Source organism: Macaca mulatta, chromosome X (genome assembly GCF_049350105.2).
Source record: "Macaca mulatta isolate MMU2019108-1 chromosome X, T2T-MMU8v2.0, whole genome shotgun sequence".
NCBI lineage: Eukaryota > Metazoa > Chordata > Mammalia > Primates > Cercopithecidae > Macaca > Macaca mulatta.
The window spans coordinates 154517328-154545255 of NC_133426.1; positions in this window are offsets into that span (position 1 = coordinate 154517328).

Sequence of the window (27928 nt, forward strand, 5' to 3'; positions counted from 1 at the left end):
AGCCTTGTAGTATAATTTGAAGTCAGGTAGCGTGATGCCTCCAGCTTTGTTCTTTTGACTTAGGATTGTCTTGGCAATGCAGGCTCTTTTGGTTTCATATGGACTTTAAAGCAGTTTTTTCCAATTCTGTGAAGAAAGTCATTGGTAGCTTAATGGGGATGACGTTGAATCTATAAATTACCTTGGGCAGTATGGCCATTTTCACAATATTGATTCTTCCTATCCATGAGCATGGTATGTTCTTCCATTTGTTTGTGTCCTCTTTTATTTCACTGTGCAGTGGTTTGTAGTTCTCCTTGAAGAGGTCCTTTACATCCCTTGTAAGTTGGATTCCTAGGTATTTTATTCTCTTTGAAGCTATTGTGAATAGGAGTTCATTCATGATTTGGTTCTCTGTTTGTCTGTTCCTGGTGTATAAGAATGCTTGTGATTTTTGCACATTGATTTTGTATCCTGAGACTTTGCTGAAGTTGCTTATCAGCTAAGGTGATTCTGTGCTGAATCGATGGGGTTTTCTAAGTACATGATCATGTCATCTGCAAACAGGGACAATTTGACTTCTTCTTTTCCTAACTGAATACCCTTTATTTCTTTCTCTTGCCTGATTGCCCTAGCCAGAACTTCCAACACTATGTTGAATAGGAGTGGTGAGAGAGGGCATCCCTATCTTGTGCCAGTTTTCAAAGGGAATTTTTCCAGTTTTTGCCCATTCAGTATGATATTGGCTGTGGGTTTGTCATAAATAGCTGTTAGTATTTTGAGATATGTTCCATCAATACTGAGTTTATTGAGAGTTTTTAGCATGAAGGGCTGTTGAATTTTGTCAAAGGTCTTTTCTGCATCTATTGAGATAATCATGTGGTTTTTGTCTTTGGTTCTGTTTATATGCTGGATTACGTTTATTGATTTGCATATGTTGAACCAGCCTTGCATCCCAGGGATGAAGCCCACTTGATCATGGTGGATAAGCCTTTTGATGTGCTGCTGGATTCGGTTTGCTAGTATTTTATTGAGGATTTTTGCATCAATGTTCATCAGGGATATTGGTCTAAAATTCTCTTTTTTTGTTGTATCTCTGTCAGGCTTTGCTATCAGGATGATGTTGGCCTTGTAAAATGAGTTCGGGAGGATTCCTTCTTTTTCTCTTGATTGGAATAGTTTCAGAAGGAATGGTACCAACTCCTCCTTGTACCTCTGGTAGAATTCAGATGTGAATCCGTCTGTTCCTGGACTTTTTTTGGTTGGTAGGCTATTAATTATTGCCTCAATTTCAGAGCCTGCTATTGGTCTATTCAGGGGTTCAACTTCTCCCTGGTTTAGTCTTGGGAGAGTGTAAGTGTCCAGGAAATTATCCATTTCTTCTAGGTTTTCTAGTTTATTTGTGTAGAGGTGTTTATAGTAGTCTCTGATGGTAGTTTGTATTTCTGTGGGTCGGTGGTGATATCCCCTTCATCATTTTTTGTTGCATCTATTTGATTTTTCTCTCTTTTCTTCTTTATTAGTCTTGCTAGCGGTCTATCAATTTTGTTGATCTTTTCAAAAAACCAGCTCCTGGATTCATTGATTTTTTTGGAGGTTTTTTTTATGTCTCTATCTCCTTCAGTTCTGCTCTCATCTTAGTTATTTCTTGCCTTCTGCTAGCTTTTGAATGTGTTTGCCCTTGCTTCTCTAGTTCTTTTAATTGTGATGTTAGGGTGTCAATTTTAGATCTGTCCTGCTTTCTCTTGTGGGCATTTAGTGCTATCAATTTCCCTCTACACACTGCTTTAAATGTGTCCCAGAGATTCTGGTATGTTGTATCTTTGTACTCATTGGTTTCAATGAACATCTTTATTTCTGCCTTCATTTCGTTATGTACCCAGCAGTCATTCAAGAGCAGGTTGTTCAGTTTCCATGTAGTTGAGCAGTTTTGATTGAGTTTCTTAGTCCTGAGTTCTAGTTTGATTGCACTGTGGTCTGAGAGACAGTTTGTTATAATTTCTGTTCTTTTACATTTGCTGAGGAGTGCTTTACTTCCAACTATGTAGTCAATTTTGGAATAATTGCGATGTGCTGAGAAGAATGTATATTCTGCTGCTTTGGGGTGGAGAGTTCTGTAGATGTCTATTAGGTCCACTTGGTGCAGAGTTGAGTTCAATTCCTGGATATCCTTGTTAACTTTCTGTCTCGTTGATCTGTCTAATGTTGACAGTGGGGTGTTAAAGTCTCCCATTATTATTGTATGGGAGTCTAAGTCTCTTTGTAAGTCTCTAAGGACATGCTTTATGAATCTGGGTGCTCCTGTATTGGGTGCATATATATTTAGGATAGTTAGCTCTTGCTGATGAATTGATCCCTTTACCATTATGTAATGGCCTTCTTTGTCTCCTTTGATCTTTGATGGTTTAAAGTCTGTTTTATCAGAGACTAGGATTGCAACCCCTGCTTTTTTTGTTCTCCATTTGCTTGGTAGATCTTCCTCCATCCCTTTATTTTGAGCCTATGTGTGTCTCTGCATGTGAGATGAGTCTCCTGAATACAGCAAACTGATGGGTCTTGACTCTTTATCCAATTTTCTAGTCTGTATCTTTTAATTGGACCATTTAGTCCATTTACATTTAAGGTTAATATTGTTATGTGTGAATTTGATTGTGTGATTATGATATTAGCTGGTTATTTTGCTCATTGGTTGATGCAGTTTCTTCCTAGCATCGATGGACTTCACATTTTGACATGTTTTCGCAATGGCTGGTACCAGTTGTTCCTTTCCATGTTTAGTGCTTCCTTCAGGATCTCTTGTAGAACAGGCCTGGTGGTGACAAAATCTCTCAGCATTCGCTTGTCTGTAAAGGATTTTATTTCTCCTTCACTTATGAAACTTAGTTTGGCTGGATATCAAATTCTGGGTTGAAAATTCTTTTCTTTAAGAATGTTGAATATTGGCCCCCACTCTCTTCTGGCTTGTAGAGTTTCTGCCGAGAGATCTACTGTTAGTCTGATGGGCTTCCCTTTTTGGGTAACCCGACCTTTCTCTCTGGCTACCCTTAATATTTTTTCCTTCATTTCAACTTTGGTGAATCTGACAATTATGTGTCTTGGAGTTGCTATTCTCGAGGAGTATCTTTGTGGTGTTCTCTGTATTTCCTGAATTTGAATGTTGGCCTGCCTTACTAGGTTGGGGAAGTTCTCCTGCATGATATCCTGCAGAGTGTTTTCCAACTTGGTTCCATTTTCCTTGTCACTTTCAGGCACACCAATCAGATGTAGATTTGATCTTTTCACATAATCCCATATTTCTTGGAGGCTTTGTTCATTTCTTTTTACTCTTTTTTGTCTACACTTCTTGTCTCTCTTCATTTCATTCATTTGATCTTCAATCGCTGATACTCTTTCTTCCAGTTGATTGAGTCGGTTACTGAAGCTTGTTCATTTGTCACATAGTTCTTGTGTCATGGTTTTCATCTCTATCAGTTCTTTTAAGGACTTTTCTACATTGGTTATTCTAGTTAGCCATTCATCAAATCTTTTTTCAAGGTTTTTAGTTTCTTTGCACTGGTTACATAGTTCCTCCTTTAGCTCTGAGAAGTTTGATCGACTGAAGCCTTCTTCTCTCAACTCATCAAAGTTATTCTCCATCCAGCTTTGTTCCATTGCTGGCAATGAGCTGCGTTCCTTTGGAGGGGAAGATGTGCTCTGATTTTTTGAATTTCCAGCTTTTCTGCACTGCTTTTTCCCCATCTTTGTGGTTTTATCTGTCTTTGGTCTTTGATGATGGTGACCTACTGATGGGGTTTTGGTGTGGGTGTCCTTTCTGTTTGTTAGTTTTCCTTCTATCAGTCAGGACCCTCAGATTTAGGTCTGTTGGAGTTTGCTTGAGGTCCACTCCAGACCCTGTTTGCCTGGGTATCAGCAGCAGAGGCTGCAGAAGATAGAATATTCCTGAACAGCAATTATTACTATCTGATTCTTGCTCTGGAACCTTCATCTGAGGGGTGTATCCTGCCGTGTGAGGTGTGAGGTGTCGGTCTGCACCTAGTGGAGTATGTCTCCCAGTTAGGCTACTCAGGGGTCAGAGACCCACTTGAGCAGGCAGTCTGTCTGTTCTCAGATCTCAACCTCCATGCTGGGAGATCTACTGCTGTCTTCAAAGCTGTCAGACAGGGACATTTACCTCTACCGAGGTTTCTGCTGCTTTTTATTTAGCTATGCCCTGTCCCCAGAGGTGGAGTCTACAGAGGCAGGAAGGCCTCCTTGAGCTGTTGTGGACTCCACCCAATTCGAGCTTCCCAGAGGCTTTGTTTACCTACTTAAGCCTCAGCAATGGCAGGCTCCCCTCCCCCAGCCTTGCTGCCACCCTGCAGTTAGATCTCAGACTGCTGTGCTAGCAATGAGGGAGGCTCCGTGGGCATGGAACCCTCCCATCCAGGTGTGGGATATAATCTCCTAGTGTTCCATTTGCTAAGACCCTTGGTAAAGCGCAGTATTAGGGTGGGAGTTACCCAATTTTCCAGGTGTTGTGTGTCTCTATTTCCTTTGGCCAGGAAAATGAATTCCCTTCCCCCTTGTGCTTCCCAGGTGAGGAGATGCCTCGCCCTGCTTCAGCTCTCACTGTTCGGGCTGCATCTGCAGACCAGCACCAACTGTCTGACATGCCCCAGTGGGATGAACTCGGTACCCCAGTTGAAAATGCAGAAATCACCCGTCTTCTGTGTTGCTCATGCTGGGAGCTAGAGAGTGGAGCTCTTCCTATTCAGCCATCTTGGGCGCACCCCCAATTTTTATTTTAAGTCCCAGGGTACATGTACAGGATGTGCAGGTTCATTACATAGGTGTAATGTGCCATGGTGGTTTGCTGCACATATCAACCCATCACGTAGGTATTAAGCCCAGCATACATTAGTTATTCTTCCCAATGTTCTCCCTTCCCTGACGTGCCCCTTCCTAAAGACCTTGTGTGAACCCCAGTGTGTTTTGTTCACCCCTCATTGTTCAGCTCCCACGTATAAGTGAGAACATGCAGTGTTTGGTTTTCTCTTCCTATGTTAGGCAAAGTGATAAATTTCTATCCTGTGCAAATGACAGCCTGTGCTGAGGACGGCCTCTTAACAATGATAGCTGTTTTATTTCTTAAGTAAGTTTGATAATCACAAATCAGGCATTCATAATAAAGCCAATATCATCCCATTTTTCTTTGATTTAAGATGTTTCATAAGGCAGGAGGATATAATTAAACAGTGATTGGCTTTTGGACTAAGAATATACTCACAAACACCATGAATTAATTAAAAAGATGAAATAATTTGAGCATTTTTTCCTGCTGTGACTAACATTTGACATTTGGTACATTCATTGTAAAGTTATCAATCCAATTTTTACTGCAAACTGAAATGGCTGTTTTATTTTTCTTTCTTCCTCTTTTTAATTTTAAACAAATGTACCAGAATTATTTTCTTTCTAAATGAGTGTTATCCTTCAGACTAGTCTCCTCGCTGAAAATACTCATTCCAATGATGTCCCAATTGTTCAAATCGTTTTTGTTGCTCCTCTCTTCATTCATTTATTCCATAAGTGTTTGTGCCAGACACTATGGTACGTCCTGGAGACAGAGTGGAGAGCAAGGCCTGGCCTCTGACGTTCCAGAATTTTCAGTCTAGTCTCGTGGTGCTGCCCTCAAGAAAGTTGTGGTTCTCATAAGAAAACCACTCATTTAATAGTTTCTTTCTCTCGCTAAATCCTTTCAGCCTGATTACAGAACCAATACACATGTATCTGAATGAGTTTTTACAAATCAAATAAAACCAAAAAAGCAAACTACCACCTTAGTAGCCTTACTTCTATCCAATAGTCTCCCACCTTTGGGTTATCCCTACTGGTCTCCCTGCTCACTATCTTAATCCACGACCATTTAAAACCTTTTAAAGTTTTTATTTCTTCATTGTCCTTAAGAGAGGGTCAACACAACCCTTCTGATTTCATCTCTCACCTCATCTCCTTCTTTTCATGTTTAGTAATCTAGGCTACCTCTGTGATGGGCATTATCTGAGACCTTGCAGATCTCAGGCTAGTCTTCTCTTGCTTTTACATGTGAAAGACAGCTTTGCTGGGTCTAAATCCTTAGGCCACTGTAATTGTCCCTCAAAACCTTGTAGACATTGCTCCTTTGTCTTTTGGTGTTTTTTTGTTGAAATGAAAAAATCATAGATAACTTGATTTGAGTCTTTGTTTGCTGCTTGAGTGCTAGCAGGAATCTTTTTAATAATAATTTATCAGGATATATCTGGATTATATATTGATCTTAGTTCAATTTTGTCTGAAATACGGAAAATGGCAATTCTCTCCAAATTCAATTTCAGATAATTTTTCTGAACTGAAAATTATTCTTCGATTATAACTTTGATTGCTGTTTCTAATCCATTTGCTCCATTTCTTTCCTCAGAAACAACTGGTACTGGTAGGTAGAATATGTCACCTATCTTCCATAATGGTTATTTTGTTCTCTAATCCCTACCAAGCATTTTAGAGATGTTTTTCAATGTATTTCTCTCTTTCAATGATTCAGCTTTCTGTTGTGTCAAGTCTACTTATTCCTTTGGATTTATTCTTTCATCTTGATTATTGCCTTTTTCTGTTTGGTTCCATCACGGGAATCTGGGATGGAAGATTGTATACATTCCTAAATGATTATGGAATGTGTTTGCTCCTTAATTTTCACTTTTATTGCAGATAAACCTCATTTTTTTTTTCAGATTGTCTCATACCTGTATTAAAGGCAATTTGGGAGGTTTTCTGGTAACCTCACTTATCCCACTGTCTTCCTGGGGGACAAATGTATGCATTTAAACACAATATAAATGCTGAATTCTGTGAATTTTGATAACATATCTTTAAAAGCACCAACATGCATTTACTGCATTAACCATAACCTGGATAGGTCTCCCATATTTTGCAACTATGTTCACAGTTCTTTTCTATAAATTGTAGTACTTTATGTTGATTCTTATTTTTAAATTAAAAAATGCATAACTTAAACTCATTTTTCCTCTCCATGTTCTTGATGTTTTCTTGTTCTTTCTATGTCTCTTTACCATGTCTCTTAGTAAATGTAGCACCTTATATATGTCTGCTAATAGCTCAATTAAAACGCTACATTAAATTTTGGTGATTTATTTAATTTTATTTTCTTCAAAATGAAGATAACATTTTTTCTGATCACAAAAGTAATACATACGCTATAAACACTCGGGCAATATAGAAGCAGGTCACACGTTTTGAAAAGAAGTTCATAGAAGGGAAAAACGATATAGGGGATAATGGTTCAACTTCTAGGGAGAAATTGATGGAACTAAATTATGCCGCCTAGGAAAGAAGTAGACACGTAGGTGCTGTTTTATTCAGTTTTTAAAAAATTCTTAAGATAATGTCCAGGCTCTTAGAAAGGAAAGAAATCTTTTGCCTGATAACTCTCAGAAACTGCTAAATACTTAGGAAATACAGTTATACAAGGCTCAAAGAATATGTAGTTCAACTATCCATTTGAAAATCAGATGTTGTACATGTTTCTAACTATCTGAAATGCCTGCATGTTTATGATAGAGGGAGCATTTAATGGGGTTAGACAGACTAGATTTCCAGACTCCAAAATACAGATGATGAATTGCAAATTCCTTCTACTTTATCCCTATGGGTTATGGTTTCCTCCTTAAAAGCTGTATTTGAATGATATATAGTGGCTGGTAATAGCATCTAGCTCCAATCATGGAACTCCCTTTGGAACTCTGTAAAGCTTATGGTTTTTGTTCATATTCCTTTCTTTTAAAAGAATAGATCCCATGTTCTATTCTGAAGGACTATTAGTTGTAGCAGCAATTAGTTGAACTATTAATAAGTCCTTTCAAATATAAATGTGTATGTATGCAGTTACAGATGTGACTGTAAATGTGAAATGCATATATAAATAATGCATATTTTCAAGAAAAATGCAAACTTTTCTTTTTTTTTAATTAATAGATACAACTGTACATATTTGACATGTGCAACATGATGCTTTGGAGTATACCTACGTTGAAGAATGACTAAATCTAGTGAATTAACATATGCATTACCTCACATAGTTATCATTTTTGTGCTGAAAACATTTTGCATCCACTCTCCATATTTTTCAAGAATATATTATTAAATATATTCACCATGTTGTACAATAGATCTCTTGAACTTATTCCTCCTATCTAACTGAAGTTTTATATCCTTTGACCAACATTTCCCCAGCCACACTGTAGCCACCCCAGCCCCTGGTAATTACCATTCTACTATATTTCTATGAGATCAACTTTTTTAGCTTCCACATATGAGGGGGATCATGTGGTATTTGTTTTTCTGTGTCTGGCTTATTTCACTTAGGTAATGTCCTCTAGGTTAATCCGTGTTGTTGCAAGTTACACAATTCCTTCTTTTCTGTGGCTGAATACTATTTGTGTATATACCACATTTTCTTTATACAGTCATTAATTGGCAGACACTTAGGTTGATTCTATATCTTGGCTATTGTGAATAATGCTACAATGAATATGGGAGTGTAGGTATCCCTTTGACATACCAATTTCATTTCCTTTGGATATATACCCAATAGTAGGATTGCTAGATCATATGATAGTTTTATTTTTAATTTTTTGGGTAATCTCCATAGCATTTTCCATAACAGCTTTACTAATTTACATTTCCCCCAAGAGTATGCATGCGTGTCCTTTTCTCCACATCCTTTCCAACACTTGTTATCTTTTGTCTTTTTGTTTATAGCCATTCTAACCGGAGTGAGGGGATATCTCATTGTGGTTTTAATTTTCATTTTCCTCATCATTAACGATGCTGAGCACTTTTTCAAATAACTGTTGGCCAGTTCTGTGTCTCCCTTTAAGAAATATCTATGCAGGTCTTTTGCCCATTTCTAAATTAGATTACTTTTTTTTTGCTATTGAGTTGAGTTCCTCATATATTTTGTATATTAATCTCTCATCATATGCATAATTTACAAATATTTTTCCCATTCTATAGATTGTCTCTTTACTCTGCTCATTTTTTCCTTTGCTGTGCAAAGCTTTTTAATTCAACGCAATGCCATTTGTCTATTTTTGGTTTTGTTGCCTGTGCTTTCAAGGTTACATCCAAGACTTATTGGCCAGAACAATGTCATGGAGCTTTTTTCCTATGGTTTCTTCTAGTAGTTTCATAGTTTTAGGTCTTTCATTTAAGTCTTTCATGCAGGCTAAGTTGGTATTTATATATAGTGTGAGACAGAGCCTAATTTCATTCTTCTGCATGTGAATATCCAGTTTTCCCAACACCATTTATGAAAGAGACTGCCCTTTCCTTGTTTCATGTTCTTGATACCTTTGTGGAAAATTAATTGGCTAATGTGTGAATTTATTTCTGAGTTGTCGATTCTGTTCCATGTGTCTGTTTTTATGTCACTCCTTTTTATGCCACTCCTTTGCTGTTTAGGTTACAATAGGTTTGTCATATATTTTGAAATCAGGTAGTGTGATGCCTTAAGTTTTGCTCTTTACAGTGAAGATTTCTATGGCTAATCAGGTCTTTTGTGGCTTGCTGCAAATTTAAGGATAGTTCTTTGTATTTCTGTGAAGAATATCATTGTTATGTTGATAGAAGTAGTGTTGAATCTGTAGATAACTTGGGGTAGTACAAATGTTTTTAAAATATTATTTCTTCCAATTTGTGTACAGGTGATATCTCTGCATTTATTTGTCTCTTTTTCTTTCATCAATATGTTATTGCTTTCAGTGTACAGATGTCTTACCTCCTTGGTTAAATTTATTCCCAAGTATTTTTGGAGTTTTGGAAATGAGATTGTTTTCTTGATTTCTTTTTCATATTGTTTGCTGATAGTGTATATAAATGCTACTGATTTTTGTATGTAATTTTGTATCCTGTAACTTTACGGAATTTGTTTATCAGTTATAACAGTATTTTGGTAGTCCTTAGGGTTTTCTATATATAAGGTCATGTCATCTGCACACAGGGATAATTTAAATTCTTCCTAATTTGAATGCCTTATATTTCTTTTTCTTGTTTTATTGCTCTGGCCTCAGACCTCTGTTACTATATTGAATAAAAATGGCAAGAGTGGACTTCCTTTTCTGATATGGTTTGGCTGTGTCCCCACCCAAATCTCATCTTGAATTATAATCTTCAAGTGTCCTGGAAGGAACCTGGTGGGAGGTAATTGAATCATGGGGGTGGTTTCCCCCATACTGTTCTCATGATAGTGAGTGCGTTCTCTTGAGATCTGATGGTTTGATACATGTCTGGCATTTCCCCTGCTGGCACTTCTCTTTCTTGCCACCATGTGAATAAGGACATGTTTTATTCCCCTTCTGCCATAATTGTAAGTTTCCTGAAGCCTCCCCAGACATGTGGAACTGTGAGTCAATTAAACCTCTTTTCTTTATAAATTACCCAATTTCAGGTATTTCTTCATCCCAGCATGCAAAGAAACTAATACAGTAAATTGGTATCAAGGTAGTGGGGTGCTGCTATAAGGATATCAAAAAATGTGGAAGTGACTTTGGAAGTGGGTAACAGGCAGAGGTTGGAACACTTTCCAGGGGTCAAAAGAAGACTGGAAAATGTAGGAAAGTTTGGAACTTCCTAGAGACTTGTTGAATGGCTTTGACCAAAATGCTGATAGTGATATGGACAATGAAATCCAGGCTGAGGCGGTCTCAGATGAAGATCAGGAACTTGTTGGGAACTGGAGTAAAGGTCACTCTTTCTATGCTCTAAGAGACTAGAGGCATTTTGCTCCTGTCCTAGAGATCTGTGGAACTTTAAACTTGAGGGAGATGATTTAGGGTATCTGGTAGAAGAAGTTTCTAAGCAGTGAAGTGTTCAAAACGAAGCAGAGCATAAAAATTTGGAAAATTTGCAGCCCAACAATGCGATGGAAAAGAAAAACCCATTTTCTGAGGAGAAGTTCAAGCTGGCTGTAGAAATTTGCGTACGTAATGCGGAGCTGAATGTTAATCACCAAGACAATGGGAAAAATATCCCCAGGGCACATCAGAGACCTTCACAGCAGTCCCTCTCATCAAAAGCCCAGAGGCCTAGGAGAGAAAAATGGTTTCATAGGGCAGGCCCAGGGCTACCCTGCTCTGTGCAGCCTCAGGACATGGTGCCTTGCATCCCAGCTGCTTCAGCTCCAGTGGTCGATAAAAGGGGGCATGGCACAGCTTTAGCTATTGCTTCAAAGGGTACAAGCCCTAAGCCATGGTGGCTTCCACATGATGTTGAGCTTGTGGGTGCACAGAGGTAAAGAATTGAGGTTTGGTAACCTCCACCTAGATTTCAAAGGATGTATGTAAATGCCTGGATGTCCAGGCAGAAGATTGCTGCAGGAGTAGAGCCCTCATGGAGAACCTCTGGTAGGGCAGTACAGAAGGGAAATGTGGGATTGAAGCTCCCAAACAGAGTCCCCACTGAAGCACTGCCTAGTGGAACTGTGAGAAGAGGGCCACTGTCCTCCAGACCCCAGAATGGTAGATCCTCTGACAGTTTACACCATGCACCTGGAAAGGCAGGAGATACTCAATGTAAGACCATGAAAGCAGCTGGGAGCGGGGGCTGTACCCTTCATAGCCACAGGGGCAGAGCTGCCCAAGGCCATGGAAGCCCACCTCCTGCATCTGGGTTATCTGGATGTGAGACATGGAGTCAAAGGAGATCATTTTGGAACTTTAAAGTTTAATGAATGCCCTATTAGATTTTGGACTTGCACGGGGCCTGTAACCCCTTTGTTTTCACCAGTTTCTCCCATTTGTAATGGGTGTATTTACTGAATGCCTGTACCCCCATTGTATCTAGGAAGTAACTAACCTGCTTTTTATTTTCAGGCTCATAGGTGTAAGGGGCTTTCCTTGTCTGAGATGAGACTCTGGGCTTGGACTTTTGAGTTAATGCCAGAATGAGTTAAGACTTTAGGGGACTTTTGGAAAGGCATGATTGTGTTTTACAATGTGAGGACATGAGATTTGGTAGGGGCCAGGGGCACAATGATATGGTTTGGCTGTGTCCCCACCCAAATCTCATCTGAATTGTAATTCCCACAATCCCCACGTGTAGAACCTGGCAGGAGGTAATTGAATCAGGCAGGAGGTAATTGAATCATAGAGCTGGTTTCCCCCATGATGTTCTCATGATAGTGAGTGAGTTCTCATGAAATCTACTACTTTTATTAGTGTCTGGCATTTCCACTGCTAGCACGTCTCTCTCCTGCCACTATATGAAGAAGGATGTGTTCTTCCCCTTCTGCCATGATTGTAAGTTTCTTGAGGCTTCTCAGCCATGTGAATCTGTGAATCAATTAAACCTCTTTTCTTTATAAATTACCCAATCTTGGGCATTCATAGCAGCATGACAATGGACTAATACATTTTCTTATTTTGAATCTCTGGGGAAAAGCTTTCAAATTTTCCTGTATGAGTGTGATATTAGCATATAATATATGACCTTTATGATATTGAGGTATACTACTTTTATATCTAATTTGTTAAGAGTTTTTACTATAAAAGGATGTTGAATTTTTTCAAGTACTTTTTCTGCATCTACTGAAATGTTTTCTTCCTTCATTCAGTTAGTGTGATGTATCACATTTATTTATTTGCATATGTTGAACCATTTTGCATCCCTCGTATGAATCCCACTTAATTACAGTGAATGAGCTTTTAAATGTGCTACTGAATTGAGTTTGCTATAATAGAATTTTGCAGAATATTTTTTTCATCTATGTTTCTTAGGGATATTGGTCTGTAGTTTTGTTTTCTTTTTTTCAATATCTTCATTTGACTTTGATATCAGGGTGATGCTGGTCTTGTAAAATGATTTTGGAAGCATTCCCTCCTATTTGATGGTTTTAGATGATTTGGGAAAAATTGGTATTTAAAAAAAAATATTTGGAAGGATTCAGCAGTGAAGCCATCATTTCCTAGGCTTCACTTTGAATGGGAGACTTTGTAGTATTGATTCAATCGCTTTACTCATTGGTATGTTAAGATTTTTTATTTCTTCACAATTAAGTCTTCATAGGTTGTATGCATCAAGGAATTTATCCATTTCTTCTGGGTTATCCCATTCATTGGTGTATAATTCTTCAAAATACTCTCTTATGATTCTTTGCATTTTCATGGTAGCAGAGGTAATGTCTCCTTTTTCTTTTTTTTCTCTCTCTCTCTTTTTTTTTTTTAATTACACTTTAAGTTCTGGGATACATGTGCAGAACATACAGGTTTATTACAGAAGTATGCATGTGCCATGGTGGTTTGCTGCACCCATCAACTCATTATCTACATTAGGTATTTCTCCTAATGCTGTCCCTCCCCTAAGCCTCCACCCCCCAACAGGCCCCAGTGTGTGATATTCCCCTCCCTGTGTCCATGTGTTCTTATTGTTCAACTCCTACTTATGAGTGAAAACATGTGGTATTTAGTTTTTCTCTTCTTTTGTTAGCTTGCTGAGAATGATGGTTTCTAGCTTCATCCATGTCCCTGTAAAGGACCTGAACTCATCCTTTTCATGGCTGCATAGTATTCCATGGTATGTATGTGCCACATTTACTTTATCCAGTTTATTATTGATGGGCATTTGTGTTGATTCCAAGTCTTTGCTATTGTGAATAGTGCTGCAATTAACATACGTGTGCATGTGTCATTACAGTATAATGATTTATAATGCGTTGGGTATATACCCAGTAATGGGATTGCTGGCTCAAATGGTATTTCTGGTTCTAGATCCTTGAGGAATTGCCACAGTCTTCCACAGTGGTTGAACTAATGTACACTCCCACAAACAGTGTAAAAGCATCTCTTGTTTCTCTACATCCTCTCCAGCATCTGTTTCCTGACTTTTTAATGATCGCCATTCTAACAGGCGTGAAATGGTAACTCATTGTGGTTTTGATTTGCATTTCTCTAATGAGGTGATGCTTAGCTTTTTTTCATATGTTTGCTGGCCACAAAAATGTCTTCTTTTGAGAAGTGTCTGTTCATATCCTTCAGCCACTTTTTGATGGGGTTGTTTTTTTTTTTTTCTTATAAATTTGTTTAAGTTTCTTGTAGATTCTGGATGTTAGCCCTTTGTCAGATGGATTGATTTCAAAAACTTTCTCCCATTCTGTAGGTTGCCTGTTCACTCTGAAGACAGTTTCTTTTGCTGTGCAGAAACTCTTTAGATTATTTAAATCCCATTTGTCAATTTTGGCTTTTGTTGCCATTGCTTTTGGTGTTTTAGTCATGAAGTCTTTGCCCATGCCTATGTCCTGAATGGTATTGCCTAGGTTTTCTTCTAGAGTTTTTATTGTTTTAGGTCTTAGATTTAAGTAGTTAATCCATCTTGAGTTAATTTTTGTATAAGGTGTAAGGAAGGGGTCCAGTTTCAGTTTTCTCCATATGGCTAGCCAGATTTCCCAACACCATTTATTAAATAGGGATTACATTTATTGATTTGTGTATGTTGAATCAGCATTGCATCCCAGGGATGAAGTTGACTTGATCATGGTGAATAAGCTTTTTGATGTGCTGCTGGATTATGTTTGCCAGTATTTTATTGAGGATTTTTGCATTGATGTTCATCAGGATAGTGGCCTGAAACTTTCTTTTTTGGTGTGTCTCATCAAGGTTTTGGTATCAGGATGATGCTGGCCTCATAAAATGAGTTAGGGAGGAGTCCCTCTTTTTCTGTTGTTTTGAATAGTTTCATAAGGAATGATATTAACTCCTCTTTGTACCTCTGGTAGAATTTGGCTGTGAATCTCTCTGGTCCTGGGCTTTTTATGGTTGGTAGGCTATTAATTACTGCCTCAATTTCAGAACTTGTTATTGGTCTATTCAGGGATTCTACTTCTAATTGGTTCAGTCTTGGGAGGGTGTATGTGTCCAGGAATTTATCCATTTCCTCTGGATTTTCTACTTTATTTGTGCAGAGGTGTTTATAGTATTCTCTGATGGTAGTTTGTATTTCTGTGGGATCAGTGGTGATATACACTTTATCATTTTTTATTGTATCTATTTGATTCTTCTCTCTTTTCTTCTTTATTAGTCTGGCTAGTGGCCTATTTTGTTAATCTTTTCAAAAAACCAGCTCCTGGATTCATTGATTTTTTTGAAGGATTTTCAGCCTTTTTGCACTGGTTTTTCCTCATTTTCGTCAATTTATCTACCTTTGGTCTTTGATGTTGGCGACCTTCAGATGGTGTTGTTGTGTGGACGTCCTTTTTGTTGATGTTGATACTATTTCTCTCTGTTTGATAGTTTCCCTTCTAATAGTCAGGCCCCTCTGCTGCAGGTCTGCTGGAGTTTGCTGGAGGTCCACTCCAGACCTTGTTTGCCCAGTTATCACCAGCAGAGGCTGCAGAACAACAATGATTGCTGTCTGTTCCTTCTTCTGGAAGCTTTGTCCCAGAGGAGCACCTGCCAGAAGCTAGCCAGAGCTCTCCTGTATAAGGTATCTGATGACCCCTTTTGCGAGGTGTCTCCTAGTCAGGAGGCACAAGGGTCAGTGAACCATTTGAGGAGGCAGTCTTTCCCTTAGCAGAGCTCGAGCACTGTGCTTGGAGATCTGCTGCTCTCTTCAGTGACGGCAGGTGGGAACGTTTAAGTCTGCTGAAGCTGTGCCCACAGCCACCCCTTCTCCCAGGTGCTCTGACCCAGGGAGATGGGAGTTCTATCTATAAGACCCTGACTGGAGCTACTGTCTTTCTTTCAGAGATGCCCTGCCCATAGAGGAGGAATCTAGAGAGGCAATCTGGCTACAGTGGCAAAGCTACAGTGGGCTCCGCCCAGTTTGAACTTCCTAGCGGCTTTGTTTACACTGTGAGGGGAAAACCGCCTAATCAAGCCTCAGTAATGGTGGACGACCCTCCCCCCCACCAAGCTTGAGCATCTGAGGTCCACTTCAGACTGCTGTGCTGGCAGCGAGAATTTCAGGCTAGTGGGTCTTACGTTTTTGGGCTCCACGGGGATGGGATCCACTGAACTAGAGCGCTTGGCTCCGTGGCTTCAGCCCCCTTTCCAGCGGAGTGAATGGTTCTATCTCACTGGCATTCCAGGTGCCACTGGGGTATGGGGAAAACAAAAACAAAAAAACTTTCAGCTAGCTTGGTGTCTGCCCAAAGGGCCGCCCAGTTTTCTGCTTGAAACCCTGGACCCTGGTAGTGTATGCACCCAAATGTTTCTTCTGGTCTGCAGGTTGCGAAGACCATGGGAAGCGTGTAGTATCTGGGCTGGAATGCACAGTTCCTCATGGCATAGTCCCTCACGGCTTCTCTTGGCTAGGGGAAGGAGTTCCCTAACCCCTTGTGCTTCCTGGGTGAGGCAACACCCCACCCTGCTTTGGCTAGTCCTCTGTGGGCTGTACCCACTGTCTAACCAGTCCCAGTGAGATGAGCTGGGTACCTCATTTGGAAATGCAGAAATCACCCACCTTCTGCATTGATCCTGCTGGGAGCTGAATTTTTCAGATTTAAGATGCACAACTAATAAGTATAATGTGAATACTCCAAAACTGATCCCAAGCATTTTGGATAAGGAATCCTCAGCCTGTTTAAGTAGAACTACTCTTGTAATTGTAAATATCTATGCATCCAATGTTGTAATATCTTTTCTTATCCTTTTACTATGTCTATTTATATTATATAATATTATATTATATTATATTATATTATATTATTTTGTGTATGTGTGTCTGTATGGGTGAAATTAGTTTCTTGTAGGCAACATATAGTTGGGTCATATTTTTTTAAATGTATTTAACCACTCTGTGGCTTTTGATTGGAGAATTTCATCCATTTATATTCAAAGCAATTATTGACAGGTAAGTAATTACAACTACTATTTTGTTATTTGTTTTCTAGTTGTTTTATAGATTCTTTGTTTCTTTCTTCCTCTCTTGCTGTATTCCTTTGTGGCTAAATGATATTCTCTAGTAGTGTGTTTTGATTCCTTGTGTATCTAGTATAGTTTTTTGCTTTGTCATTACCATGAGGCTTATAGAAAACATCTTATTGTTATAACTGATTATTTTAAGCTTGTGAGAGTTTAACACTGACTGCAAAAAGAAAACCAAACCTTTATACTTTTAGTGCACTCCCTCTCCACATTTTGGATTTTTGATGTCACAATTTATATCTTTTTATATTTCATATATCATAACAAATTATTGAAGCTATTATTGTTGTGTTTAATAGCTTAATCTTTTAATCTTCATACTAAAAATATCAACGATTTAAACACCATTATTATAGTATTAGAGTATTCTGAATTGAGCATGTGCTTACTTTTGCCAGTGAGTTTTATACTTTTAGATGTTTTCTTATTCATTAGTGTTAGTTTTCTTGTAGCTTGAAGAACTCCCTTTAGCATTTTTTTGTAAGAGAGGTCTGGTGGTAGTGAACTCCTTTAGCTTTCTCTCATCTAGGAAAACATTTATCTCTCTTTCATTTCTTAAGAACAGCTTTGCTGGGTATAGTATTCTTGATTGGCAAGTTTTTCTCCACTTCAGCACTTTCAGTATATCATCCCACTCTTTAATGGTCTGTAAGGTTTCTGCTGTGAGGTCTACTGTTAGATATATTGGATATCCCTTATGTCATTGGCTTCTTTTCTCTTGCTGCTTTTAGGATCCTTCCTTTGTCTTTGATCTTTGACATTTTAGTTATAATATCATGAGTTAGTCTTATTTAGATTGAATCTTATTGGAGACTTTTGACTTTTGTTTACCTCAATATTTATAGTTTTATTCATGTTTGGAAAGTACTTTTCTATTATTACTTCAAACAAGCTTTCTACTCCTTGATTTTTCTCTTGTCTTTTTATGACACCTATGACTCAAATATTTGTTCTTTTGATGTTCTCCCATAAGTCTTGTACCCTTTCTTTATTCCTTTCCACTTTTTTCTCTGACTATATATTTTCAAATAACCTGTCTCTGAGTTCACAAATTCATTCTTCTACTTGGTCAATTTTGCAGTTGATGCTCTCAATAGCGTTTTTCATTTTGTTCATTGTATTTTTCATTACCAGGATTTCTGTTTGATGTTTTTCATTGTTTCAGTATATTAAATCTTTTGTTCTGGTCACTTATTGCTTTCCTTTTTTGTTGAATTGTTTCTCTTTATTTTCTTGAAGTTTGTTGAGCTTCCTTAAAACTGTAGTTTTCAACACTTTTCCAGCACTTCGTACATCTCAATTTCATTAGAGTCGGTCACTGGCACCTTATTTGATCCCATTGTGATGTCATGTTTCCTTGATCCTTGTGGTTGTGCATTGATGTCTGTGCATTGGAAGAAGAAGGTACTTATTCCAGTCTTCACAGGCTGGCTTTGTTTGGGAAAGTCCAGTTGCAAATATGTCACTTAGGTGCATCAGAAGCCTGGGGCAGCTGCAACCAACATGGCACTGCCAGAAACTTGGGGTACCCTGTGGAAGGCACAGCACTGAGTTGTACCATAAGCCCAAGGAAGATGCAGCCAGCATTAGACTGGGACACAAATGAAGCCAGGGGCCAGTGAGGCCTGCCTACTGCGAGGGCTGCCTGAAGCTGAGGGCTGTTGATGATGGCCTGGCAGTGGTACAGGCTAGAGATTGGGCTTGCCATGCAAGGCTGATGTCTAGAGGAGCTGTGTGGCACTGTCTGGCACCAGGGCAGGTCTAGAGGCTCAGTTTGTGGGTACTGGCCTGGTGTATAGGGTCATGAGGATCTGCCCAGGGCTGGGTTCTACTGCAGCAGTCCCAGTGTTGGGGTCCCAGAAAAAGTCCTGCACTCACTGACATCTCTTTCCCCCAAGTAAAGGGTATCTTTCTTTATATTGTACTGCCTGGTGTTGGTGGAGGGTGACCTGGCTAAGGTAAAACTGCCCTTTCTATCCTCTTCAATGTGTCTTTTCTTATTATTGTGCTAAAACCAGGTATTCTGATATCTCACCTGTTTTCCTTAACTCTTGTGAAGGTATTTTTTTGTTGTTGTTTGAATAGTTGCTTAAATTGATGTTTTTGCAGGGGAGCAATTACTAGAGAGTACTACTCCATCATCTTGCTCTGTCCCTTCTCAAACTTACCATTTGCTAGTCAAATGATATCTTAGTACTGAGCAAGTACCCAATGAAACCATTCTTATTTTCATGTAAATGGATATCTTTAGTTACTTGGCTGATTGTCCATCATTTCCAAAAACATAAACTTTACTGTAAGAAAGTTGTTTCAATACTCATTCATTCTTTCACTCATTCACTGTTTTATTGATAATCTGTTGTGTATCAAGTATTGTACTAGCTTCTGGATAAATAATAACAAAAAGAGTAGAAGAGGCTTTGTTTTCTATGAGCTAGTAATGCTCTAGTGGAGTCTACAGGTAATTATAAAATTATGCAATAAGTACAAGAACAGAAATGGCTACATGGTGCCAGTAGAGCACATAGTAGAGACATCTTACTTAGAGTGATGGACTAGAATGTTAAAGGCATTTTTATCAATGATATACATTGGCTCAGTTTCTATCACAAGGAGGGTTTCATGCTGAATTCTGAGTATTCAAGAGGTATGTGACCTCAATGGGCTTAACATCAAATTGGTGAGAAGGAATATTTACATATTTAGGGAATAACAAGAAGACAGAATTCTTATAGGACAGGAGTAGGAAATAAAGTTGAAGAGGTAGTTTAGAGCCATGTTGTAAAGATCCCTGAATGCTACAGTAAGAAGTTTTACAATTTACTCGTACTAACGAGTAAAAAGGGGCATTGAAGGTTTTTAAGAAGGGGTGAATGAAAATGTGTAACTTCTCTGCTATAATATAAGCTCAAAGAATCCAGGAACTGTGTCTCCCGTGTTTGGCACTGTCAATCCAGAGCCTAGCTCAGTTTTTATCCTACAGCATGTACTCAATAAATGTATATTGACCAACAGCCCATATACAAAGTGTTGCCTTAGAAAGATAACTCTGGCTGGCCGGGCGCGGTGGCTCACATCTGTAATCCCAGCACTTTGGGAGGCCGAGGTGGGCAGATCATGAGGTCAGGAGGTCAGGACCATCCTAGCTAACACAGTGAAACCCCGTCTCTACTAAAAATACAAAAAAAAATTAGCTGGGTGTGGTGGCGGATGACTATAGTCCCAGCTACTTGGGAGGCTGAGGCAGGAGAATGGCATGAACCTGGGAGGCAGAGCTTACAGTGAGCCGAGATCGTACCACTGCACTCCAGCCTGGGCAACAAAGCGAGACTCCATCAAAAACAAACAAACAAACAAACAAAAAACAAATAAAAAAGATAACTGGCTCTGGTTAATACCACATATTGGGTGGCAGACTAGAGTCAAATGGAAAAAAAAAGTCTGTCTGTTCTTGAGTAAAGTAATGAAGGTCTGGGCTATAGAGAGAATATTGGAAATAGAATGAGGAGATGCTTGCACGGAAGAAGTGGGTAGCACTTATTGACTGGGTAGGTTAATGAGCAAGGCAAATGTTGGAAACAAGGGTTATTCTAAGGTTTTAAGAGGATAATAGCAAAGAGCTATTGGCAGAAATAGGGGAGTCTAGCAGAGAAACTAATTTGGGGAGAAAAATTATGAGTATGGGCTTTAAAAATACAAATACACTAGTCCAAAAATTGTCAACTAATTTCCAATAGGCTAAGTGTCTAAGAGATTGTAGACAACTAGTTTTGTTTATTGTTATACTACATAATCTTAGACACTTAGCCTATTAGAGATTGTAGACAACTAGTTTTGTTTATTGTTATACTACATAATGGTTATGTTCAAGCTATCAGTTATAGTAATGGTCTGATGCCAAGGCTATAATATTTTCCACACACATCAATAGGCAGGAAGTCCACCAAGCCTTTTAAGATGGAAGCTTTTTGAATGTGGAGTGTCTTAGTCTGTTTTGTGCTGTTACAACAGAATACCTGAGACTAGGTAATTTATAATGAACAGAAATTTACTGGCACACAGTTCTGGAGGTTGGGAATTCCAAGGTCAAGATCCTTCTTAAAGGACCTTGGCAAGAGTCTTCTTGCTGCATTATCACATGGCTGAAGGCAGAAGGTCAAAGGCACAAGAAATGAACCCATTCCTACGAGTACATTTTATGTCAGTATTAATCCATTCATGAAGTCGGAGCCCTAATGACCTAAACACCTCCCATTAAGCCTCACCTCCCAACATTGTTGCATTGAGAATTAAGTTTCTAACATATGAATTCTAAGGAACATATTCAAACCACAGCATGGAGCAAATGAATCAATCAAATGAAAGTGTAAGTGACTTCAACGGCAACTCAATAATAATAATAATAGTAATGATAATAAATCATACAGAATTTTGAAATACCTAACTATTGAAATACTATCTTTTTAAATTCAGTACTGCAATTTCAAGGTTCAGTTTCATTAACTAGTATACTGAAAATTAATGATATGTATGTCCTTGCAGAGAACAGGAGTTGAATGGTGTTTAAAAAAATAAATAAATAAATAATAAATTAATCAAATACAATAGCAATTTACTAAGCCAATATGTCGTAACTCTGATTATGCAAAAAGTGAAGTGGAGTGTAGTGAATTTGAGGTCAACTTTTCAAACAAGTCATCAGGGGGAAAATAAGAAAAGTGGCAAAGAGCTAAATATGCATGAAGCTGCTATTGAAGTTTAATGGAAAAATGGGGCTCTTGTCAGCTAGCTGACTACTTAATAATGTTAACACCACTACAAACAAGTTGTGGTTTATTGCTTCAATTTCCTACATACTGGCAAGAGAATTAACAAGACTGATGCATTAAGATCTTAGATTTCAGTCAAATTAGGTGACTAAGGGGGTGATGAAAAAACACTTGTTCTTGAAGGAAACACAACTCTATCAGGAACTTAATACATTCTACCTCAGAGCATTGGATAAGCTGCTGATTTAATAGTTACACTGAAAAGGAAACCCTTTAATCAGTCATTTCTGTACAAGAGTTATTATGTGTTAATTTATTTAAAGAAATCACATGCCGAAGTGGGAAATTTAAGTACATCTTTAAATATTTGTGTTTGAATTCAGAGATTAATAAAATACAATGACTTTGTGAATATCCCTGATTCATTCAGAGTGTAAGATACTAGTGAAGTAGACTTTTTAAAGGAGAATGTACTTCAGTTTTCCCTGAGATTTAATGGAGGCTCTCCAAGCAATTAAATGGCTCACCTGTAATGTCTTAGTCAAATAGAAACTTTCTCCTTCAAGCTTTTTCTCAGCACCAGTATGGATACTACCCAATGACAATCATCACTGTTCATATCTACCTTTTCTGGCTCATAAACCAGACAGAGAAAAGAGACTGGTCCATTACAAAATAGCACGTACAGGCCAGGTGCAGTGGCTCACGCCTGTAATCCCAGCACTTTGGGAGGCTGAGGCTGGTGGATTACTTGAGGTCAGGAGTTCGAGACCAGCCTGGCCAATATGGTGAAACCCCATCTGTACTAAAAATACAAAAATTTGCTGGGCATGGTGGTGGGCACCTGTAGTCCCAGGTACTCGGGAGGCTGAGGCAGGAGAATCGCTTGAACTTGGGAAGTGGAGATTGCAATGAGCCGAGATTATACCACTGCTCTTCAGCCTAGGTGATAAAGCAAGACACCATCTCAAGAATAAATAAATAATACCACACATCTACAGCCATCTGATCTTTGACAAACCTGAGAGAAACAAGAAATGGGGAAAGGATTCCCTATTTAATAAATGGTGCTGGGAAAATTGGCTAGCCATAAGTAGAAAGCTGAAACTGGATCTTTCCTTACTCCTTATGCAAAAATTAATTCAAGATGGATTAGAGACTTAAATGTTAGACCTAATACCATAAAAATCCTAGAGGAAAACCTAGGTAGTACCATTCAGGACATAGGCATGGGCAAAGACTTCATGTCTAAAACACCAAAAGCAACGGCAGCAAAAGCCAAAATTGACAAATGGGATCTCATTAAACTAAAGAGCTTCTGCACAGCAAAAGAAACTACCATCAGAGTGAACAGGCAACCTACAGAATGGGAGAAAATTTTTGCAATCTACTCATCTGACAAAGGGCTAATATCCAGAACCTACAAAGAACTCAAACAAATTGACAAGAAAAAAACAAACAACCCCATCAAAAAGTGGGCAAAGGATATGAACAGACATTTCTCAAAAGAAGACATTCATACAGCCAACAGACACATGAAAAAATGCTCATCATCACTGGCCATCAGAGAAATGCAAATCAAAACCACAATGAGATACCATCTCACACCAGTTAGAATGGCGATCATTCAAAAGTCAGGAAACAACAGGTGCTGGAGAGGATGTGGAGAAATAGGAACACTTTTACACTGTTGGTGGGATTGTAAACTAGTTCAACCATTATGGAAAACAGTATGGCGATTCCTCAAGGATCTAGAACTAGATGTACCATATGACCCAGCCATCCCATTACTGGGTATATACCCAAAGGATTATAAATGATGCTGCTATAAAGACACATGCACACGTATGTTTATTGCGGCACTATTCACAATAGCAAAGACTTGGAATCAACCCAAATGTCCATCAGTGACAGACTGGATTAAGAAAATGTGGCACATATACACCATGGAATACTATGCAGCCATAAAAAAGGATGAGTTTCTGTCCTTTGTAGGGACATGGATGCAGCTGGAAACCATCATTCTTAGCAATCTATCACAAGAACAGAAAACCAAACACCGCATGTTCTCACTCACAGGTGGGAACTGAACAATGAGATCACTTGGACTCAGGAAGGGGAACATCACACACAGGGGCCTATCATGGGGAGGGGGGAGGGAGGAGGGATTGCATTGGGAGTTATACCTGATGTAAATGACGAGATGATGGGTACTGACGAGATGATGGGTACTGACGAGTTGATGGGTGCAGCACAGCAACATGGCACAAGTATACATATGTAACAAACCTGCACGTTATGCACATGTACCCTAGAACTTAAAGTATAATAATAATAAAAAATAAATAAATAAAAATAAAAAAATAAAAATAAAAAAGAATAAATAAAAATAAAATTTTAAAAAATCAAAATAGCATGTACATGTGGCCTCTTTAGAAAAGAGTAAAGCAAGAGGTGAAGATATGAGCCCAATTGATGAAGAGCTAAAGATATTGCTGAGGAAGTATCACCACGGCTTCAGCTTATTCAGTGAAAAATATCCATATTGGGTATACAAACTGACTAAAAGTCACCTAATAATAGTATGTGGAGAAAAAACAGACTGTCATTGTTTAAAATATTAATTTTTTCCATAGAATATGGGATGCTTTTTTAATTTGGAAGTTGATTTTTTTTTTTTTTTTTTTTTACTTTAAGTTCCTGGATACATGTGCAGAATGTGCAGGTTTGTTACATAGGTATACGTGTGCCATGGTGGTTTGCTGCACCTATCAACCCGTCACCTAGGTTTTCAGCCTTACGTGCATTAGGTATGTGTCTTAATACTCTCCCTCCCCTTGGCCTCCAACCCCTGACAAGCCTTGGTGTGTGTTGTTCCCCTCCATGTCCATGTGTTCTCCTTGTTCAACTCCCACTTATGAGTGAGAACATGTAGCATTTGGTTTTCTGTTCCTGTGTTAGTTTGCTGAGAATGACAGCTTCTAGCTTCATCCATGTCCCTGCAAAGGACATGATCTCATTCTTTTTTGTGGCTGCATAGTATTCCATGATGTATATATGCCACATTTTCTTTATCCAGTCTGTCATTGATGGGCATTTGAGTTGGTTCCTAGTCTTTGTAAATAGTGCAAATTTAAAAGAATAAAAAAAAAATCCCACCAAAAAGTGGGCAGAGGACATTTACGGACACTTCTCAGAAGACATTTATGTGGGCAACGAATATGTGAAAAAAAAGCTCATCATCACTAATCATTAGAGAAATGCAAATAAAAACCACAATGAGATACCATCTCACGCCAGTTAAAATGGCAATTATTAAAACGTCAGGAAACAATAGACACTGGCGAGGCTGTGAAGAAATAGGAATGCTTTTACACTGTTGGTGGGAGTGTAAATTAGTTCAACCCTTGTGGAAGAGAGTATGGCAATTCCTCAAGGATCTAGAACCAGAACCATTTGACCCAGCAGTCCCATTACTGGGTATATGCCCAAAGGATTATAAACCATTCTACTATAGAAACACGTGTACATCTATGTTTATTGATATTTTTTCTTCAGAAGATTTACCTGGTTTGATTCTTCTATTGGAGTAGAGGTTATAGATTCATTGAATCATAGGTTATTAGACCTTAGAAATCCAGTAGCTTAAAACTTTTAGCTGTGCAATTATTTAAAAAATGAAATCGTATGTGAAAGCCCATAATATCTATGGATGGAAATAGAGCTGCTTGGGTAAAAGTGGGGAAAGGAGCTGGCCCCACCAGCTGTCCCTGCCATCTCTGCAGCAGCCACTCCTAAGGCACATTAGAGGATCCCAAGAATAGTAGGTGTGATTAGAAAACACATAAATTTCACAAATGATAAAACTAAGGCTCAGAGGTAATAAAATGACTTAGCCAAGGTCACACAACCAAGAAAGCAAAGGTAGTATTTAAGTCTTCTAAGCTGGGCTAAAGTCAAGATGTTTATAGCCACCCACTGGATGGTAAAAGGTGGCTTACCTCATCAGGCCTCTCAAACTATCACTTTTTGGCAATTTTTAGAAATAATTAACACAAAAGAGAAAGTTACATTAATTTTCTTCCCATTAAATAGATGGCTTAAGAGTAAAAGGCAAAACAACTTTTGTCTAGTGCTTGGTAGATCTCTGTTCCATGGAGGAAAGGAAGAGACTAGGCACAGTCATTAGGAGGACTTCTTACAGAAGCTGAAGTTGCTTGGGAAATTACAGAACCATTGACTAGAATACATCAAGTACAAAAGGGATATGTAATAATAGAAAAGTAGTTATGCACCTAAGTCCTGAAATGTAGTATTACATCCATCCTGAGAGGTAATCACTCCTGTCATTACTAAGCTCTGCAATCGTTCAGTCAGGCATGATAGATGGCTTTGCACCCAATCCCATCACAGGCAGATCTTGCTTCAGAACCCTGGGCTCTTATGGCTCAGCTGAGGTTCAGGCACAAGAGAGAAATAGCCACCCTGGCAGTTTTTCACTAACCTTTAGGTATTGGTTATTGGCCTTCTTAATTGAAATAAATGATTTTTTTTCATTAGTGCTTTATGGAGCCATTTAAAATTATAATCTTTCCTGTCTCAGAATTAGTTTAATATGATCCACTATGATTACCTCTAATTGGATTTAATTTAGATTAAAATGTTTGAGCTCGTATGATGGATAAGGTTCTATTGCAGTGTGTGTGGGGAGGGGGGCATGTGGGTATGCCTGCTTAAATTTCAGGAGATTGATTTTTCTTGCTATTGACTGCTGCAATTGTATGTTACTAAACCCTGGACTAGCAAACAGTCAGAATGTCATTTTACTGCAAAAATAGTTTGTCCTTGTTGAAAGTTGTAGTTAGAGAACACAGAGTGTACTAAAATTCTATCTTGAGAAGGAATAAAATAGAAGCATGCTATTTTCTTCTATCCCTTTCCCAACCCCCACCCCTGTGTATATGCTGCAACTTTTGCCCTAAAATGTATATTTGTGCCTATATATCTCTCTAAAGCTCTTGAGGTTTTGTTGGCCATTCCTCGCGTGGATACTGAAGAACGCTTGTTAATGGGCAAAATGGTAAATGGCATAAGCATTTAATTCAGGGAGTAATCATGGTAGAAACAGTCTAGGGCTCTAAACAATAGATGGAATGCTCCTCGTTGTGAAAGAGTAAGGGCTGATGGTTAGCATTGCATGAGAGCCCATTCCCGGCACCTAACAGTGGTGTTTGCTTTCTGCTTGCTTCTACGTCGCGAGTGGATCCTTGCTTGTGTCTTGCTGCTTCCTTCCTCTATTAGGGCTATAAAATGACTTAGTTTTGCCATAATCAGGTGACTAAACCATTGTAGTGCTTTCCCAAACATGTATTTTTAAAGCCATTTACACAGTGACACTGAGTTTTAAGAGCTCAGTGTGTCTCTCCAGGGGCCTGGCACTTGCAGCTCACTAATGCACTGGCTTAGTTCCCTTTTTAACAGGAGGCACCGGTTAAAAGCCTGCTCCACCTCAGGCCCATCAAGTCTAAAACCTGACTGACCCAAAGGAGCCTTATTTTAGTGATTAAGACTTCAGATGGATTACCCTTGACTTGAATGCTATGGATGGATTTGGTTATCACAGTGTGCAGATTTAAGGTTTGTTATTGAAAGTCACAGAGATGAGATATCAGAACTGTTCCCTATAAAACTGGAAGCATTATATACTGACTAAACATGTGCATGAAATCCAGAGAGGGCATGAGAAGCAAATCTGGTGCCAAACCTGATGAGCATAAGGCCTCCCTCCTCTGGTTTCTTTCCAATCTTTCGTAGCATTCTGGGACCTAGAATTTACAGCCTTGGGAATCTATTAAAATGAGTTTCAGAGTATTATGGGATTAAAAATGAGGAGTTAGAAGGAAAATTTGCTTGGAACCAGGCAACTTTATCAATACTTGCATTCACTTTGGTTTTGTTTCACCTTGAAACATCTGAGCATAGAAGTGTTAGAAAAATTGACTCATCAGTACAAGTGAGATGCTAATATTACAACTGAGAAGCTGACCTTGATAACCCTGAAGGGAGAGTTGGATGTTGGTGTTTCCTCTTTTATCCTTCATAGGTTGAGTCCCCTTAGAAACTGTTACTCTTGGGGTGAGACATTGATTATAATCAGACTTTCCACTTGACTATGGTTGTTATGTTCTTGTTGAAGGATAGACAGGAAACATCAAGATAGACACCATTGTT